An 18,738-nucleotide genomic window follows, 5' to 3' on the forward strand; every position below is an offset into this window, starting at 1 on the left:
AAACGATTATGTTAGGTCACCGCAAAATCACAGACAAACACAGTCATTTTTCCAGCCAAAGACAGGAGTCACAAAAAGCAGAAATAGAGATAAAATGAATCACTAACCTTTGATGATCTTCATCAGATGACACTCATAGGACTTCATATTACACAATACATATATGTTTTGTTCGATAAAGTTAATATTTATATTCAAAAACCTCAGTTTACATTGGCGCCATGTTCAGAAATGCCTCCAAAATATCCGGAGAAATTGCAGAGAGCCACGTCAAATAACATAAATACTCATCATAAACTTTGATGAAAGATACATGTTTTACATAGAATTAAAGATACACTTGTTCTTAATGCAACCGCTGTGTCAGATTTTTTTTTAAACACAAAAAAAAAGCTTTACGGCAAAAGCACAATATTCAATAATCTGAGAACAGCGTTCAGCCACAAAAGCAAGCCATACAGTTACCCGCCAAATTGTGCAGTCAACAAAACTCATAAAAAGCATTATAAATCTTCACTTACCTTTGCTGATCTTCGTCGGAATGCACTCCCAGGACTCCCACTTCCACAAGAAATGTTCATTTTGTTTAGTAATGTCCATCATTTATGTCCAAATAGCTATTTTTGTTAGCGTGTTTGGTAAACAAATCCAACGTCAGGAAGCGCGTTCACTAAAAGCAGACGAAATGTCCAAAAGTTCCGTAACAGTCAGTAGAAACATGTCAAACGATGTATTGAATCAATCTTTAGAATGTTTTTAACATAAATCTTGAATAACGTTCCAACCGGAGAATTACATTGACTTCAGATGTGCGATGGAACATAGCTACTATGGGCACCTCTGTGCACCTTTCATCCAAGCTACTCAATACTGCCCCTGCAGCCATAAGAATTAAATGGCATGCATATTTTAAAAGGTTATGTTTGAAAATCGGCTCTGGGTCGGTATGTAGGGAACACAATATAGGAGATTCTCTAACATTTGAAATCAATGACAGTTTTAGGGCTTCAGTTACCACTACAGCACATATAGTACAACATTTGTGTTTACCGAACTTGAACGGAGCGCTTTGTCTTCACCTTGGGGTAATGGAGCACGTTGAGATCACCACGTGGTGATATGGTGACCCATAATGGTTGCAATAGGCCCAATGACTCCAGCCAACTATACACCACAACAATGAACCACAAGAACACAACGACTTCAGCAAAATCTACAACACAATACTGAATCACATCAACACAATGTACTCCAGCTAACTCCCTTCAGCACAATATCTCAGAACCACAACAGTCAAGCTGCTGTTCTGTTGAGGTTGATCTCAGTAAGGTGATGCAAAAGGCAGTAAGACCACTTACTAGCTTGCCTCAGCTACACCACAAGTTAGTCTCCGCTACACAAGTAGCTAGCCTCCGCTACACAAGTAGCTAGCCTCCGCTGCACAACTAGCTAGCCTCTGCTACAGCTGTGTACGGTACACACCTGTATGGTGGTGTTACTACAAGGTCATTAGAGGGATAGATTCAAGTCTGTTTGGTTCTCATTAATGTAATTTATCTAGCGACAGTTTGACTCCTTTCTCTATCTGAGCCAATCTAAACATTGTGGATGTCACGCCCTGGCCTTAGTATTCTTTGTTTTATTTATTATTTTAGTTAGGTCAGGGTGTGACATGGGGAGTGTATGTGTTTTTGTAGTGTCTAGGGTGGTTGTAAGGTTTAGGGGGTTTATTAGAGTAGTTGGGTTTATGTTTAGTATAGGTATCTAGCTGTGTCTATGGTTGTGTGTAGTTGTCTAGGGAAGTCTATGGTTGCCTGAATGGGTTCTCAATTAGAGACAGCTGGTTATTGTTGTCTCTGATTGGGAGCCATATTTAAGGTAACCATAGGCTTTAGCTGTTTGTGGGGTATTGTCTATGTCGATGTTCTATGTTGCTTGTAGGCACTAGTTCATGTTTAGCTTCACGTTCGTCTGTTTTGTTATTTTGTAAAGTGGTTTCGTTTGGTGTTCGTTCTCTTCAAATAAAAGGAAGATGACTTACTTTCCACGCGCTGCATGTTGGTCCTCACTCTCTACTATAGACGATCGTGACAGAATACCCCACCAATGCGGGATCAAGCAGCGCGAAAAGCGGCAACAGGAGCAGCGCAAGGAGGAATGGAAATGGGAGCGTAATCTGGACTACACTACGTGGGAGGAGATCGACAGGTGGGCGATCGACCCAGGGCGAGTGCCGGAGCCAGCCTGGGATTCTCTGGAGCAGTGTGAGGAGGGATACCGGCGAATGGAGGCAGCACGACGACGCGGTAGGAAGCCTGTGAGTCAGCCCAAAAAAATTATTGGGGGGTGGCTTAGAGGTAGTGGGCCGAGGGCAGGTAGGAGACCTGCGCCCACTTCACAGGCTAACCGTGGAGAGCGGGAGTACGGGCGAACACCGTGTTACGCAGTAGAGCACACGGTGTCTCCTGTACGTGTTCATAGCCCGGTGCGGGTTATTCCACCTCCCCGCACTGGTAGGGCTAGATTGGGCATTGAGCCAGGTGCCATGATGCCGGCTCAACGCGTCTGGTCTCCAGTGCGTCTTCTCGGGCCGGCATACATGGCACCAGCCTTACGCATGGTGTCCCCGGTTCGCCTACATAACCCGGTGCGGGTTATTCCACCTCCCCGCACTGGTCGGGCGACGGGGAGCATTCAACCAGGTAAGGTTGGGCAGGCTCGGTGTTCAAGGGAACCAGTACGCCTGCACGGTCCGGTATTTCCGGCACCACCTCCCCGCCCCAGTCCAGTTCCACCAGTGCCTACACCACGTAACAGGCTTCCAGTGTGTCTCCAGAGCCCTGTTCCTCCTCCACGCACTCGTCTTATGGTGCGTGTCTCCAGCCCAGTACCACCAATTCCGGCACCACGCACTAAGCCTTCTGTGCGTCTCCAGAGTCCTGTGCATCCTGTTGCTGCTCCCCGCACTAGCCCTGAGATGCGTGTCCCCAGTCCGGTACCACCAGTTCCGGCCCCACGCACGAGGCCTAATGTGCGTCCCCAGGGTCCAGTATGCCCTGTTCCTTCTCCCCGCACTAGCCTTAAAGTGCGTGTCCTTAGCCCGGTGCCTCCAGTTCCGGCACCACGCACCAGGCCTACAGTGCGCCTCATCCGGCCAGAGCCATCCGTCTCCCCAGCGCCATCTGAGCCATCCGTCTCCCCAGCGCCATCTGAGCCATCCGTCTCCCCAGCGCCATCTGAGCCATCCGTCTCTCCAGCGCCATCTGAGCCATCCGTCTCCCCAGCGCCGTCTGTGTCATCCGTCTGCCCAGAGCCATTGAGCCGCCCGTCTGTCCCGAGCCGTCAGAGCCGTTAGTCAGTCAGGAGCCGCTAGAGCCATTCGTCAGTCAGGATCTGCCAGAGCCGCCAACCAGACAGGATCTGCCAGAGCCGCCAACCAGACAGGATCTGCCAGAGCCGCCAACCAGACAGGATCTGCCAGAGCCGCCAACCAGACAGGATCTGCCAGAGCCGCCAACCAGACAGGATCTGCCAGAGCCGCCAACCAGACAGGATCTGCCAGAGCCGTCAGCCAGCCGTGAGCAGCCAGATCCGTCAGCCAGCCGTGAGCAGCCAGATCCGTCAGCCAGCCGTGAGCAGCCAGATCCGTCAGCCAGCCATGAGCAGCCAGATCCGTCAGCCAGCCATGAGCAGCCAGATCCGTCAGCCAGCCATGAGCAGCCAGATCCGTCAGCCAGCCATGAGCAGCCAGATCCGTCAGCCAGCCAGGAGCAGCCAGATCCGTCAGCCAGCCATGAGCAGCCAGATCCGTCAGCCAGCCATGAGCAGCCAGATCCGTCAGCCAGCCATGAGCCGTCCAGCCAGGATCCGCCAGAGCCGTCCAGCCAGGATCCGTCCCTCAGTCCGGAGCTGCCGTCCCTCAGTCCGGAGCTGCCCCTTATCCTGGTGCTGCCCCTTATCCTGGTGCTGCTCCTTATCCTGGTGCTGCCCCTTATCCTGGTGCTGCCCCTTATCCCGGTGCTGCCCCTTAGTCCGGTGCTGCCCCTTAGTCCGGTGCTGCCCCTTAGTCCGGTGCTGCCCCTTAGTCCGGTGCTGCCCCTTAGTCCGGTGCTGCCCCTTAGTCCGGTGCTGCCCCTTAATCCAGTGGGGTTAATGTGGAGGGTGGCCATTTGGAGGAGGCTACGTAAGCGGGTAGTGACTATGGTGGGGTGGGGACCACGACCTGTGCCGGAGCCGCCGCCATGGAAGGAAGCCCACCCAGACCCTCCCCTAGACTATGTGCTGGTGCGCCCGGAGTTCGCACCTTAAGGGGGGGTTATGTCACGCCCTGGCCTTAGTATTCTTTGTTTTATTTATTATTTTAGTTAGGTCAGGGTGTGACATGGGGAGTGTATGTGTTTTTGTAGTGTCTAGGGTGGTTGTAAGGTTTAGGGGGTTTATTAGAGTAGTTGGGTTTATGTTTAGTATAGGTATCTAGCTGTGTCTATGGTTGTGTGTAGTTGTCTAGGGAAGTCTATGGTTGCCTGAATGGGTTCTCAATTAGAGACAGCTGGTTATTGTTGTCTCTGATTGGGAGCCATATTTAAGGTAACCATAGGCTTTAGCTGTTTGTGGGGTATTGTCTATGTCGATGTTCTATGTTGCTTGTAGGCACTAGTTCATGTTTAGCTTCACGTTCGTCTGTTTTGTTATTTTGTAAAGTGGTTTCGTTTGGTGTTCGTTCTCTTCAAATAAAAGGAAGATGACTTACTTTCCACGCGCTGCATGTTGGTCCTCACTCTCTACTATAGACGATCGTGACAGAATACCCCACCAATGCGGGATCAAGCAGCGCGAAAAGCGGCAACAGGAGCAGCGCAAGGAGGAATGGAAATGGGAGCGTAATCTGGACTACACTACGTGGGAGGAGATCGACAGGTGGGCGATTGACCCAGGGCGAGTGCCGGAGCCAGCCTGGGATTCTCTGGAGCAGTGTGAGGAGGGATACCGGCGAATGGAGGCAGCACGACGACGCGGTAGGAAGCCTGTGAGTCAGCCCAAAAAAATTATTGGGGGGTGGCTTAGAGGTAGTGGGCCGAGGGCAGGTAGGAGACCTGCGCCCACTTCACAGGCTAACCGTGGAGAGCGGGAGTACGGGCGAACACCGTGTTACGCAGTAGAGCACACGGTGTCTCCTGTACGTGTTCATAGCCCGGTGCGGGTTATTCCACCTCCCCGCACTGGTAGGGCTAGATTGGGCATTGAGCCAGGTGCCATGATGCCGGCTCAACGCGTCTGGTCTCCAGTGCGTCTTCTCGGGCCGGCATACATGGCACCAGCCTTACGCATGGTGTCCCCGGTTCGCCTACATAACCCGGTGCGGGTTATTCCACCTCCCCGCACTGGTCGGGCGACGGGGAGCATTCAACCAGGTAAGGTTGGGCAGGCTCGGTGTTCAAGGGAACCAGTACGCCTGCACGGTCCGGTATTTCCGGCACCACCTCCCCGCCCCAGTCCAGTTCCACCAGTGCCTACACCACGTAACAGGCTTCCAGTGTGTCTCCAGAGCCCTGTTCCTCCTCCACGCACTCGTCTTATGGTGCGTGTCTCCAGCCCAGTACCACCAATTCCGGCACCACGCACTAAGCCTTCTGTGCGTCTCCAGAGTCCTGTGCATCCTGTTGCTGCTCCCCGCACTAGCCCTGAGATGCGTGTCCCCAGTCCGGTACCACCAGTTCCGGCCCCACGCACGAGGCCTAATGTGCGTCCCCAGGGTCCAGTATGCCCTGTTCCTTCTCCCCGCACTAGCCTTAAAGTGCGTGTCCTTGCTCCCCGCACTAGCCTTAAAGTGCGTGTCCTTAGCCCGGTGCCTCCAGTTCCGGCACCACGCACCAGGCCTACAGTGCGCCTCATCCGGCCAGAGCCATCCGTCTCCCCAGCGCCATCTGAGCCATCCGTCTCCCCAGCGCCATCTGAGCCATCCGTCTCTCCAGCGCCATCTGAGCCATCCGTATCCCCAGCGCCGTCTGTGTCATCCGTCTGCCCAGAGCCATTAGAGCCGCCCGTCTGTCCCGAGCCGTCAGAGCCGTTAGTCAGTCAGGAGCCGCTAGAGCCATTCGTCAGTCAGGATCTGCCAGAGCCGCCAACCAGACAGGATCTGCCAGAGCCGCCAACCAGACAGGATCTGCCAGAGCCGCCAACCAGACAGGATCTGCCAGAGCCGCCAACCAGACAGGATCTGCCAGAGCCGCCAACCAGACAGGATCTGCCAGAGCCGTCAGCCAGCCGTGAGCAGCCAGATCCGTCAGCCAGCCGTGAGCAGCCAGATCCGTCAGCCAGCCGTGAGCAGCCAGATCCGTCAGCCAGCCATGAGCAGCCAGATCCGTCAGCCAGCCATGAGCAGCCAGATCCGTCAGCCAGCCATGAGCAGCCAGATCCGTCAGCCAGCCAGGAGCAGCCAGATCCGTCAGCCAGCCAGGAGCAGCCAGATCCGTCAGCCAGCCAGGAGCAGACAGATCCGTCAGCCAGCCATGAGCAGCCAGATCCGTCAGCCAGCCATGAGCCGTCCAGCCAGGATCCGCCAGAGCCGTCCAGCCAGGATCCGTCCCTCAGTCCGGAGCTGCCGTCCCTCAGTCCGGAGCTGCCCCTTATCCTGGTGCTGCCCCTTATCCTGGTGCTGCTCCTTATCCTGGTGCTGCCCCTTATCCTGGTGCTGCCCCTTATCCCGGTGCTGCCCCTTAGTCCGGTGCTGCCCCTTAGTCCGGTGCTGCCCCTTAGTCCGGTGCTGCCCCTTAGTCCGGTGCTGCCCCTTAGTCCGGTGCTGCCCCTTAGTCCGGTGCTGCCCCTTAGTCCGGTGCTGCCCCTTAATCCAGTGGGGTTAATGTGGAGGGTGGCCATTTGGAGGAGGCTACGTAAGCGGGTAGTGACTATGGTGGGGTGGGGACCACGACCTGTGCCGGAGCCGCCGCCATGGAAGGAAGCCCACCCAGACCCTCCCCTAGACTATGTGCTGGTGCGCCCGGAGTTCGCACCTTAAGGGGGGGTTATGTCACGCCCTGGCCTTAGTATTCTTTGTTTTATTTATTATTTTAGTTAGGTCAGGGTGTGACATGGGGAGTGTATGTGTTTTTGTAGTGTCTAGGGTGGTTGTAAGGTTTAGGGGGTTTATTAGAGTAGTTGGGTTTATGTTTAGTATAGGTATCTAGCTGTGTCTATGGTTGTGTGTAGTTGTCTAGGGAAGTCTATGGTTGCCTGAATGGGTTCTCAATTAGAGACAGCTGGTTATTGTTGTCTCTGATTGGGAGCCATATTTAAGGTAACCATAGGCTTTAGCTGTTTGTGGGGTATTGTCTATGTCGATGTTCTATGTTGCTTGTAGGCACTAGTTCATGTTTAGCTTCACGTTCGTCTGTTTTGTTATTTTGTAAAGTGGTTTCGTTTGGTGTTCGTTCTCTTCAAATAAAAGGAAGATGACTTACTTTCCACGCGCTGCATGTTGGTCCTCACTCTCTACTATAGACGATCGTGACAGTGGAACATATTATTGTTTTTATGAGCATTGTCTTGGGAATACATTTTTCTATGACATTGCCAAGGAGGTCTTAACTCTTCAAAGCCCTTCTACTTATTCCTAAATAACTGCTTGTGGGCTTGTCATTCAAGTCGATAGATTTAGACCAATGGTGGACCCAAATCCTAAATTAATGTATAGGCCAATCTTGATAACTAATGTCACTGACTGCATGTGTTACACATTTGTATGGCCAAAAGTAACGCTAACAGATGCGCTATAAAGGTTACCTATCCAGTGTTACCACCCCTGATGCTTTAGACTTTGCTCCCAGCTAGAAGTAACACTAATATTTGTTCAAGAGGAGGGTACCATACCTCTTCAAGAGGAGGGTCATTCACTTTTATTACGAGTAGAGTAAGTCCAGTTTTACAACTTCATGTGCCTTCTGATTACAAAGACTTGAGACTTGACTCAGACTCCAGCTCAAAGACTAGACTTTACTTGGAATTGCATGAAATAACTTGTGGAGTGCATGTGTAACACCCAGTGGTGGAAAAAGTACCCAATTGTCATACTTGAGTAAAAGTAAAGGTACTCTTAATAGAAAATTACTCAAGTAAAAGTGAAAGTCACTTGAGTAAAAGTCTAAAAGTATTTGGTTTTAAATATACTTAAGTATCAAAAGTAAATGTCATTGCTAAAATAAACTTAAGTATCAAAAGTAAAAATATAAATCATTTCTAATTGCTTATATTATTAAGCAAACCAGACAACAAAATGTTCTAGTTGTTTTATTAACGGATAGTAAGGATCACACTCCAACACAGACATAATTTAAAAACAAAGCACTTGTGTTTAGTGAGCGCCAGATCAGAGGCAGTAGAGATGACCTGGGATGTTCTCTTGATAAGTATGTGAATTAGACCATTTTCCTGTCCCGTTTACATTTAAAATGTAACGAGTACTTTTGGGTGTCAGAGAAAATGTATGGAGTAAAAATACGTTATTTTATTGAATAATGTGGTGAAGTAAAAGTTGTCAAAATTAATAAATATTAAAGTATGGTACAGATACAACTTAAATAATGCTTTAATCTTGTCAATATGGGGGCGCTGTTTTCACTTTGTAAAAAATCGTGCCCAAATTAAACTGCCTCGTACTCTATTCTAGATCGTACAAAATGCATATTATTATTACTATTGGATAGAAAACACTCTCAAGTTTCTTAAACCGTTTGAATTATATCTGTGAGTAAAACAGAACTCATTTTGCAGCAAACTTCCTGACAGGAAGTGAAAAATCTGAAATCGAGGCTCTGTTCCAGGGCCTTCCTATTAATTTGCTTGAAATCTATGGATATACATGCACTTCATATGCCTTCCACTAGATGTCAACAGGCAGTGGGAGGTGGAATGAATGCGGTTGTGTGTTTGGCTATTGTGGTAAGCTAATATAATGCTATATTGTGTTTTCGCTGTAAAACACTTAAGAAATCTGAAATATTGGCTGGATTCACAAGATGTTTATCTTTCATTTGCTGTACACCATGTATTTTTCATAAATGTTTTATGATGAGTATTTAGGTATTTCACGTTGCTCTCTGTAATTATTCTTGCTGCTTCGGTGCTATTTGTGATTGTAGCTGCAATGTAACACTATGATTTATACCTCAAATATGCACATTTTCGAACAAAACATAGATTTATTGTATAACATGTTATAAGACTGTCATGTGATGAAGTTGTTTCTTGGTTAGTGACTAATTATATCTCTATTTGGTCGGTTTTGTGATAGCTACCTATGCGGTAAAAAAATTGTGAAAATATGCGGTTGAGTCTTTTGCTATTGTGGTTAGCTAATAGAAATACATATTGTGTTTGCGCTGTAAAACATTAAAAAAATCGGAAATGATGGCTGGATTCACAAGATGTGTATCTTTCATTTGCTGTATTGGACTTGTGATTTCATGATATTTATATGCTAGTATTTACTTGTGGCGCTATGCTAGGCTATGCTAGTCAGCTTTTTTACTGATGAGGATGCTCCCGGATCAGGGATGGTGATGAAGTAGAGGTTAAAGTATTTTTACTTAAGTACTTTACTGCACTGGTAACACACATTTGTATGCTGAAAATTAAACCCCACACACTATGAAGGTTGCCTGTCCAGTGTTAACTCAACTGTGCTTTTTCATGATTGTGCTTGAGATTTGCATTTAGCACCCAGCTGTAAGGAACACTTGATATTAGCAACACCATACCTCTTCAAGAAGAGGGTCACTGACTTCTATTACGAGTCAAGTGAGTCCCGTTTTACAACCTCATCCTTCTGATTACAAAGAGACTGTCCTACAGAGCACTGAACTCTCCCAGAGCACAAGAAAAACACTGACCCAAATAAATACTCTAGTGGACAGCATACCACTTAGACTGTGTCCCAAATGGCACTGTTCCCATTATAGTGCACTACTTTTGACCAGGGCCCTAGGGAATAGGGTGCCATTTGGGATGTAACCTCAGGCTTAAGAGATTCCTACAGCGCCCATGTCTTCTATGTCTCAATATACTGAGTCACACGTGGTCCCGTGTGGCTCAGTTGGTAGAGCATGGCGCTTGCAACGCCAGGGTTGTGGGTTCATTCCCCACGGGGGGACCAGGATGAATATGTATGAACTTTCCAATTTGTAAGTCGCTCTGGATAAGAGCGTCTGCTAAATGACTTAAATGATTGTGAGGGGAATCTAATAGGGCTTGAAAACCAAAACAGCTAATTTCCTCAGAGTTAACACTTAAATCAGCTTAGGCACAAAACAAACCCCATTGCTTCATGATATTGATGCCTTAGCTCTGCCAGATAGACCAAGGATGAGCCAGACCAAGGATGAGCCAGCCAAGTAAAAGATGAGTAGGTTGAGTTGTGTCTTTGTATTTATTAGGGATCCTTATTGTTATGCGGAGTGGAACAGGGGAGCAGACTCAGACGAGGAGACTGGGATGAGGTAACCAAGGTATTTATTGACACAGGGGGAAGATGGAGTGCAGATTAGGGGAAGCTCGGGCGGGTTGCTGGAAACCAGGTGCAGAGGCTGAGGCTGGAGCGAGAGGGGTTGAGACAGGGTAAGCAGGTCTGGAGGGGAATCCAAGGGAGTAGTAGAGTGGGGAATCCAGGACAGAGTAGTAGGATGACGAGACGTGGGACTGGAGACAGGGACCAGAGCCAGAGCAGGCAGAACTGTAGCGGAGAAGAAAACAGCGTCAGGCAAGGAAAACAGGCACAACAGGATGACAGGATCTGAATAGTAACAAACGGCCAGAAACGGAAACTGACTGAGCAGAGATTACGTTCTGGCAGCGTAGAAGTGGCAGGGCTGAGTATTTGTAGAGGTCTTGATTATGGAACAGGTTGCAGCTGGTGGGGATCTGCTCTGACTACAGCACACCTGTCTCTGCCCACACAATCACACACACAGAGAGGGAGAGGGTACTGGGGGAGTGGCAGCAGGTCAAGGAGTCACAGGATGAGCAGAGAGAGCGTTGCAAGAGCAGATGTGACACCTATTAGCTTCTGCCAAGGCAGCAGCTACTCTTCCTGGGATCCAAACACATTACATTACATATAAAACAAAAGATAAAACAGTACATCATATAACATTATTACACCACTACATATCTACAATACAAAATGTACAATACCATCATACAACAATATTACAATGTACGTGTGTGTAGAGTGCTAGCGCTTCTGTGTGTATCATTAATGTTAGCTCCCTGTGTACAGTGCTGCCCTGTTCAGAGCCAATTGTAATTTTCCTAAGTCCCTCTTTATGGCACCTGATCACACTACTGAACAGTAGTCCAGGTGTGACAAAACTAGGGCCTGTAGGACCTGCTTTGTTGATAGTGTTGTTAGAAGGCAGAGCAGCGCTTTATTATGGACAGACTTCTCCCCATTTTAGCTACTGTTGTATCAATATGTTTTGACCATGACATTTACATTACATTTACATTTAAGTCATTTAGTAGACGCTCTTATCCAGAGCGACTTACATGACAACTTACAATCCAGGGTTACCGCATTATTCATTTCCACATTATTCCATAAAATATTTAGTTGAGGTTTAGGGTTTAGTGAATGATTTGTCCCAAATACAATGCTTTTAGTTTTGGAAATATTTAGGACTAACTTATTCCAACCATTCTGAAACTAACTCCAGCTCTTTGTTGCGTGATGCAGTCATTTCAGTTGCTGTAGTAGGTCACGTGTATAGTGTTGAGTCATCCGTAGACATAGACACACTAGCCTTACTCAAAGCCAGTGGCATGCTGTTAGTAAAGATTGAAAAAAGTAAGGGGCCTAAACAGCTGCCCTGGGGATTTCCTGATTCTACCTGGATTATGTTGGAGAGGCTTCCATTAAAGAACACCCTCTGTGTTCTGTTAGACAGGTAATTCTTTTTCCACAATATAGCATGGGGTGTAAAGCCATAATGCATATGTTTTTCCAGCAGCAGACTATGATCGATAATGTCAAAAGCTGCACTGAAGTCTAACAAAAGAGTAATGTACAGTATTACAGAGCCACAGCAGAGCAGACTCTCCTTGGACTCTTTCTCATCCATCACTACCTGCCGAGGGTTCCAAGTCCACTCCCTACTGGCTGTTCCATGGGTTCTGGGAAGCAGACAAGTGGCTCCTGTGCCACGTAGATGGGGTTCCCTGTGCTTCCTGATGCCAGGTTTCCACTGGGTAGGAGGATAATGAGGATGACATCCCATCTGCTCTAGTGGAGTGTTGTTCCAAGACCCGGTCCTCCCTCCCTCGCTCTTCTCTCTCTCACTCTCTCTCTCGCTCTCTCTCTCTCCCTCTGTCTCTCTCTGTCTCTCTCTCTCAATTCAATTTCAATATAATTTCAATTTCAATTTAAGAGGCTTTATTGGAATGGGAAACACATGCCAAAGCAAGTGAAGTAGATAATAAACAAAAGTGAAATAAACAATAAAATATGAACAGTAAACATTACACTCACAAAAGTTCTAAAAGAATAAAGAAATTTCAACTGTCATATTATGTCTATATACAGTGTTGTAACTATGTGCAAATAGTACAAAAGGGAAAATAAATAAACATAAATATGGATTGTATTTACAATCTTGTTTGTTCTTCACTGGTTTCTCTTTTCTTGTTGCAACAGCTCACAAATATTGCTGCTGTGATTGCACACTGAGGCATTTCACCCAATAGATATGGGAGTTTATCAAAATTGTATTTGTTTTCAAATTCTTTTAGAGTCTGTGTAATCTGAGGGAAATGTGTGTCTCTAATATGGTCATACATGTGGCAGGAGGTTAGGAAGTGCAGCTCAGTTTCCACCTAATTTTGTGGGCAGTGTGAACATAGCCCGCCTTCTCTTGAGAGCCAGGTCTGCCTACGGTGGCCTTTGCTATGCTCACTGAGTCTGTACATAGTCAAAGCTTTCCTTAATTTTGGGTCAGTCACAGTTGTCAAGTATTCTGCCACTGTGTACTCTCTGTATAGGACCAAATAGCATTCTAGTATGCTCTGTTGTTTTGTTCATTCTTTCCAATGTGTCAAGTAATTATCTTTTTGTTTTGTCATTATTTGGTTGGGTCTAATTGTGTTGCCGTCCTGGGGCTCTGTGGGGTCTGTTTGTGTTTGTGAACAGAGCCCCAAGACCAGCTTGCTTAGGGGACTCTTCTCAATCTCTCTGTATGTGATGGCTTTGTTATGGAAGGTTTGGGAATCACTTCCTTTAAAGTGGATGTAGAATTTAATGTCTCTTTTCTGGATTTTGATAATTAGCGGCTATCGGCCTAATTCTGTTCTACATGCATTATTTGGTGTTTTACGTTGTATACATGCAGAATTCTGCATGTAGAGTCTCAATTTGGTGTTTGTCCCATTTTGTGAATTCTTGGTTGGTGAGCGGACCCCAGACCTCACAACCATAAAGGGCAATGGGTTCTATAACCAATTCAAGTACCTTTAGCCAGAACCTAATTGGGATGTCGAATTTTGTGTTCCTTTTGATGGCATAGAAGGCGCTTCTTGCCTTGTCTCTTGCCTTGTCTCTCACGGCGTCTCGGAGGAGGTCAAGGACAAGCTTGCTGCTCGGGAGTTACCTACGGATCTTGATTCCCTCATCACGTTGACCATCCGCATCGATGGCCGATTACGGGAATGACGGAGGGAGAGGAAATTCGATTTCGCTCACACCTCCAAGGATTCCACCTGTCCTCCGAGTTATCCCGGAAGTCCCCGATGGTCCCATTGCCGAGAGAACCCAAGGCTTCCTGACCCCCCCCGAGAGTCGCCGAAGACGGCCTTAATCACCGCTTCCCGAGCCTATGCAACTAGGCAGAGCTGGGCTGTCGCCAGCGGAATGGCAATACAGGATCAACACAAAGAGTTGTCTGTATTGTGAGACTCTTGGTCATTTTGTGTCCTCTTGTCCTTTAAAAAGACCAGGCTCATCGGTAGGAGCGAGTACTCTGGTGGGCCATATCGAGAACTTTTTTGCTTCCCTTGCTCGCACCCCTTTTCATGCCCTTCTGCTGTGGGGAAACCAGTGTAAATCTCTCTGCGTCCTTATTGACTCTGGGGCCAATGGGAGCTTTTTGGACGCTACTCTGGCTTCCAAGCTGAACATCCCCACTCAGCCTCTCTCCATTCCCATGGATGTTAGAGTGCTGGACGGGCACTCTACAGGCCGGGTCACTTATTATACCACTCCCATCAACCTACGGGTGTCAGGGAATCACAACGAGACTATTCAATTTCTGCTCATCAAGTCTCCTCAGATTCCTGTGGTTTTGGGATTCTCCTGGCTCCAGCAACACAATCCCCTCATCAACTTGTCTACGGGTGCATCATGGGCTGGAGTCCGTTGTGCCACGCCCATTGTCTGAAGTCAGTGCAACCTTCCCCGGGACGTCTTCCTGGGGGCTCGGAAGGTGCCCAGACCTCTCCGCCATCCCCGCGGAGTACCAGGACTTCCGGGAGGTGTTCAGCAAGGCCCGGGCCACTTCGCTTCTGCCGCAACGACCCTATGACTGCGGAATTGACCTTCTCCCTAGCACCATGCCACCCCGGGGACGTCTGTACTCTCTGTCGGGACCGGAGACCAAGGCTATGGAGACCTACATTGGGGACTCCCTACCTGCAGGATTTATCCATCCCTCTTCCTCTCCCGCCGGCACAGGGTTCTTCTTCGTGGAGAAAAAGGACAAGACCCTGCACTCGTGTTTTGACTATCGGGGACTCAATGACATTTACTGTTAAGAACCGTTACCCGCTACCACTCATTTCCTCTGCCTTCGAGACGCTCCAGGGGGCCACTGTGTTTTCCAAGCTGGATCTACGGAACGCCTACCACCTGGTGCAGATACGAGAGGGGGACGGGTGGAAGACCTTCTTCAACACGGCCAGCGGCCACTATGAGTATCTGGTCATGCCTTTTGGCCTCACCAACGCCCCTGCTGTATTCCAGGCTCTGGTAAATGATGTTCTCCGCGACATGTTGAACCGGTTCGTCTTCATCTACATTGATGACATCCTCGTCTTTTCCCGCTTCCCTCAGGAACACGTGCTCCACGTCTGGCCTGTTCTTCAAAGCATTCTGGAGAATCAGCTGTTTGTGAAGGCGGAGAAGTGTGAGTTCCATCGCTCCACCATCCCCTTTCTGGGTTACATCATCTCTGCTGGGAATGTCCAGATGGATCCCGGGAAGGTGAGAGCGGTGATGGATTGTCCTCAGCCTACGTCCAGGGTGCAGCTGCAACATTTCCTATGGTTTTTCAACTTTTATCCCCGCTTTATCCAGGGTTACTGCAGCCTGGCTTCCCCTCTGTCTGCACTCACCTCTACCAAGGTTCTGTTCACGTGGTCCTCTGCCACTGACCGGGCGTTCCGGGACCTCAAACACCGCTTCACCACTGCTCCCATCTTGGTTCATCCTGACCCTTCCCTTCAGTTCGTGGTGGAGGCCGATGCTTCGGATGTCGGTGTGGGGGCTATCCTCTCCCAACGTTTTTCACAGGACCTTCAACTGCATCCCTGCACCTTCTTATCCCACCGCCTCAACGCCACGGAGAGGAACTACGATGTGGGGAATCAAGAGCTTCTCGCAGTAAGATGGTGTTGGAGGAATGGAGGTACTGGCTGGAAGGGGCGGAACATCCTTTCACTGTGTGGATCGACCACAAAAACCTGGAGTATCTCCACACCGCCAAGCGCCTCAACTCCAGACAAGCGAGATGGACCCTGCTGTTTACCCGGTTCAACTTTTCCCTCTCTTACTGGCCAGGTTCCAAGAACGTCAAGCTGGATGCCCTGTCTTGCCGCTATAACCCCACGGTTACCACCCTGGAGCCCGAGACCATCCTACCCACCTCGCGCCTAGTGATGGCACTCAGCTGGGGTATAGGGAAACAGGTCCGGGAGGCGTAGCGGTCCTAGCCGAACCCTGGGGGGGCCCTGATAATCGGATGTTTGTGCCTGACGCTGTCTGCTCTGCGGTCCTGGAGTGGGCCCATTCCTCCAGGCTTGCCTGCCACCCTGGCTACCGTCGGACCCTGGCCTTCATGGGACAACGCTTTTAGTGGCCTACTATGGTTCCGGAAGTCGCCGCGTTTGTCGCCGTCTGCACGGTCTGTGCTCAGAACAAGACTCCTCTACAACCTCGGGCTGGTCTTCTGCAACCAGAATACCAGCTGACCTGTCCCTCACCATCCCTGGTCCCACATATCCCTGCATTTCGTAACGGGTCTCGCCCGTCTGAGAGCAACACTGCCATCCTGACTGTGGTCGACCGGTTTTCCAAAGCCGCTCACTTCATTCCTCTCCCCAAACTACCCTCGGCCAAGGAGACGGCCCAGCTCATGGTGCAGCACGTCTTCCGGATCCATGGACTGCCCATTGATATGGTCTCCGACCTGGGGCCTCAGTTCTCGTTCCGGTTCTGGAAGGCATTTTTCACCCTCATTGGGTCGTCGGCCAGCCTGTCCTCTGGGTTTCACCCCCAGTCCAATGGCCAGTCGGAGCAAGCCAACTAGGACCTCGAGACTCCTCTGCGCTACCTGGTCTCCACCAACCCCACCAACTGGAGCCAGCAGCTTTTGTAGGTGGAATACACCCGCAACACCCTTGCCTGCTCTGCCATGGGCCTATCGCCATTTGAGTGTTACCTTGGGTATCAGCCCCCGCTCTTCCCTGAGCAGGAAGAAGAGGTCGGCATACCTTCTGCCCAGATGTTGGTGTACCTGGAGGAGAGCCCGATCGGCCCTCCTCAAGACCACCTCCAGGTATCGATCACAAGGGGATCGCCATCGGACCCCGGCACCCTGGTATCGTCTCGGGCAGAAGGTATGGCTATCCACCCGGGATCTGCCCCTCCGGGTGGAATCCCGCAAACTCTCCCCCCGGTTTATCGGCCTGTTTCACATCTCTAAAATAATTAGCCCCTCTGCTGTTTGTCTTCTGTTGCCCCGGACCCTTTATATACACCCCACCTTTCATGTGTCCTGAGTTAAACCCATGTCTCACAGCCCTTTGTCTCCTGTTTCCAGGATACCTGGTTGACACCAGGGGGCGCCCCTAGAGGGGGGGTACTGTCATCCCCTAATCTGTTTCACCTGTCTTTGTGATTGTCTCTACCCCCTCCAGGTGTTGCCCATCTTCCCAATTATCCCCTGTGTATTTATACCTGTGTTCTCTGTTTCTCTCTTTGTTTTGTTTCGTCAAGCCTACCAGCGTTTTCCCCTCTGTTCCTGTCTCTCGATTGTTCCTGTTTTCTAGTTTTCCCGGTTTTGACCTTTTCTGCGTGCCCTGACCCTGAGCCTTCCTTCCGTCCTGTACCTTTGCACCACCTATCTGGATTACTGACCCCTGCCTGCTCGGGATCTGTCTTTTGCCTGCCCCTGTTGGATTAATAAACTGTTATTAATTCAACGTTGTCTGCATCTGGGTCTTACCTTGAAACGTGATACAGACCCCAGACCCCTTGATTATGTAACGTTACAGCCTTATTCTAAAATTGATTGAATCGTTTTTTCCCCTCATCAATCTACACACAATACCCCATAATGACAAAGCAAAAAAAGGGTTTTAGATTTTTTTTGCAAATGTAAATAAAAATTCAAACTGAAATAGCACATTTACATAAGTATTCAGACACTTTAATCAGTACTTTGTTGAAGCACCTTTGCCAGCGATTACAGCCTGGCACACCTGTATTTTGGGGAGTTTCTCCCATTCTTCTCTGCAGATCTTTTCAAGCTCTGTCAGGTTGGATGGGGAGTGTCGCTGCACAGCTATTTTCAGGTCTTTCCAGAGATGTTCGATCGGGTTCAAGTTCGGGCTCTGGCTGGGCCACTCAAGGACATTTAGAGACTTGTCCCGAAGCCACTCCTGCATTGTCTTGGCTGTGTGCTTAGGGTCGTTGTCCTGTTGGAAAGTGAACCTTCGCCCCAGTCCGCGGTCCTGAGCACTCTGGAGCAGTCCCTGCTGCTGAAAAACATTGCCACAGCAATGCTGCCACCACCATGCTTCACCATAGGGATGGTGCCAGGTTTCCTCTAGGTTTCCTCCGCTTGGCATTCAGGCCAAAGAGTTAGATATTGGTGATATCACGCCAGAGAATCTTGTTTCTCATGGTCTGAGAGTTCTTTAGGTGCCTTTTGGCTCCAAGCGGGCTGTCGTGCATTTAACTGAGGAGTGGCTTCCGTCTGGCCAATCCTCCATAAAGGCCTGCTTGGTAGAGAGCTGCAGAGATGGTTGTCCTTCTGGAAGGTTCTCCCATCTCTAGGAAGTGTCTTGGTGGTTCCAAACTTCTTCCATTTAAGAATGATGGAAGCCACTGTATTCTTGGGGACCTTCAATTCTGCAGAAATGTGTTGGTACCCTTCCCCAGATCTGTGCCTCGACACATTCCTTTCTCGGAGCTCTACGGACAATTCCTTCAACCTCATGACTTGGTTTTTCCTCTGACATCCACTGTCAACTCTGAGACCTTATATAGATAGGTGTGTGCTTTTACAAAAATGTCCTATCAATTGAATTTACCACAGGTGGACTCCAATCAAGTTGTAGAAACATCTCAAGGATGATCAATGGAAACAGAATGTACCTGAGCTCAATTTCGAATTTCATAGCAAAGGTTCTGAATACTTATGTAAATAAGGTATTTCTAAAAACATGTTTGGGGTATGATGGGGTATTGTGTGTAGATTG

The sequence above is a fragment of the Salvelinus alpinus genome, chromosome 22 (genome assembly GCF_045679555.1).
Source record: "Salvelinus alpinus chromosome 22, SLU_Salpinus.1, whole genome shotgun sequence".
NCBI classification, from domain to species: Eukaryota; Metazoa; Chordata; class Actinopteri; order Salmoniformes; family Salmonidae; genus Salvelinus; species Salvelinus alpinus.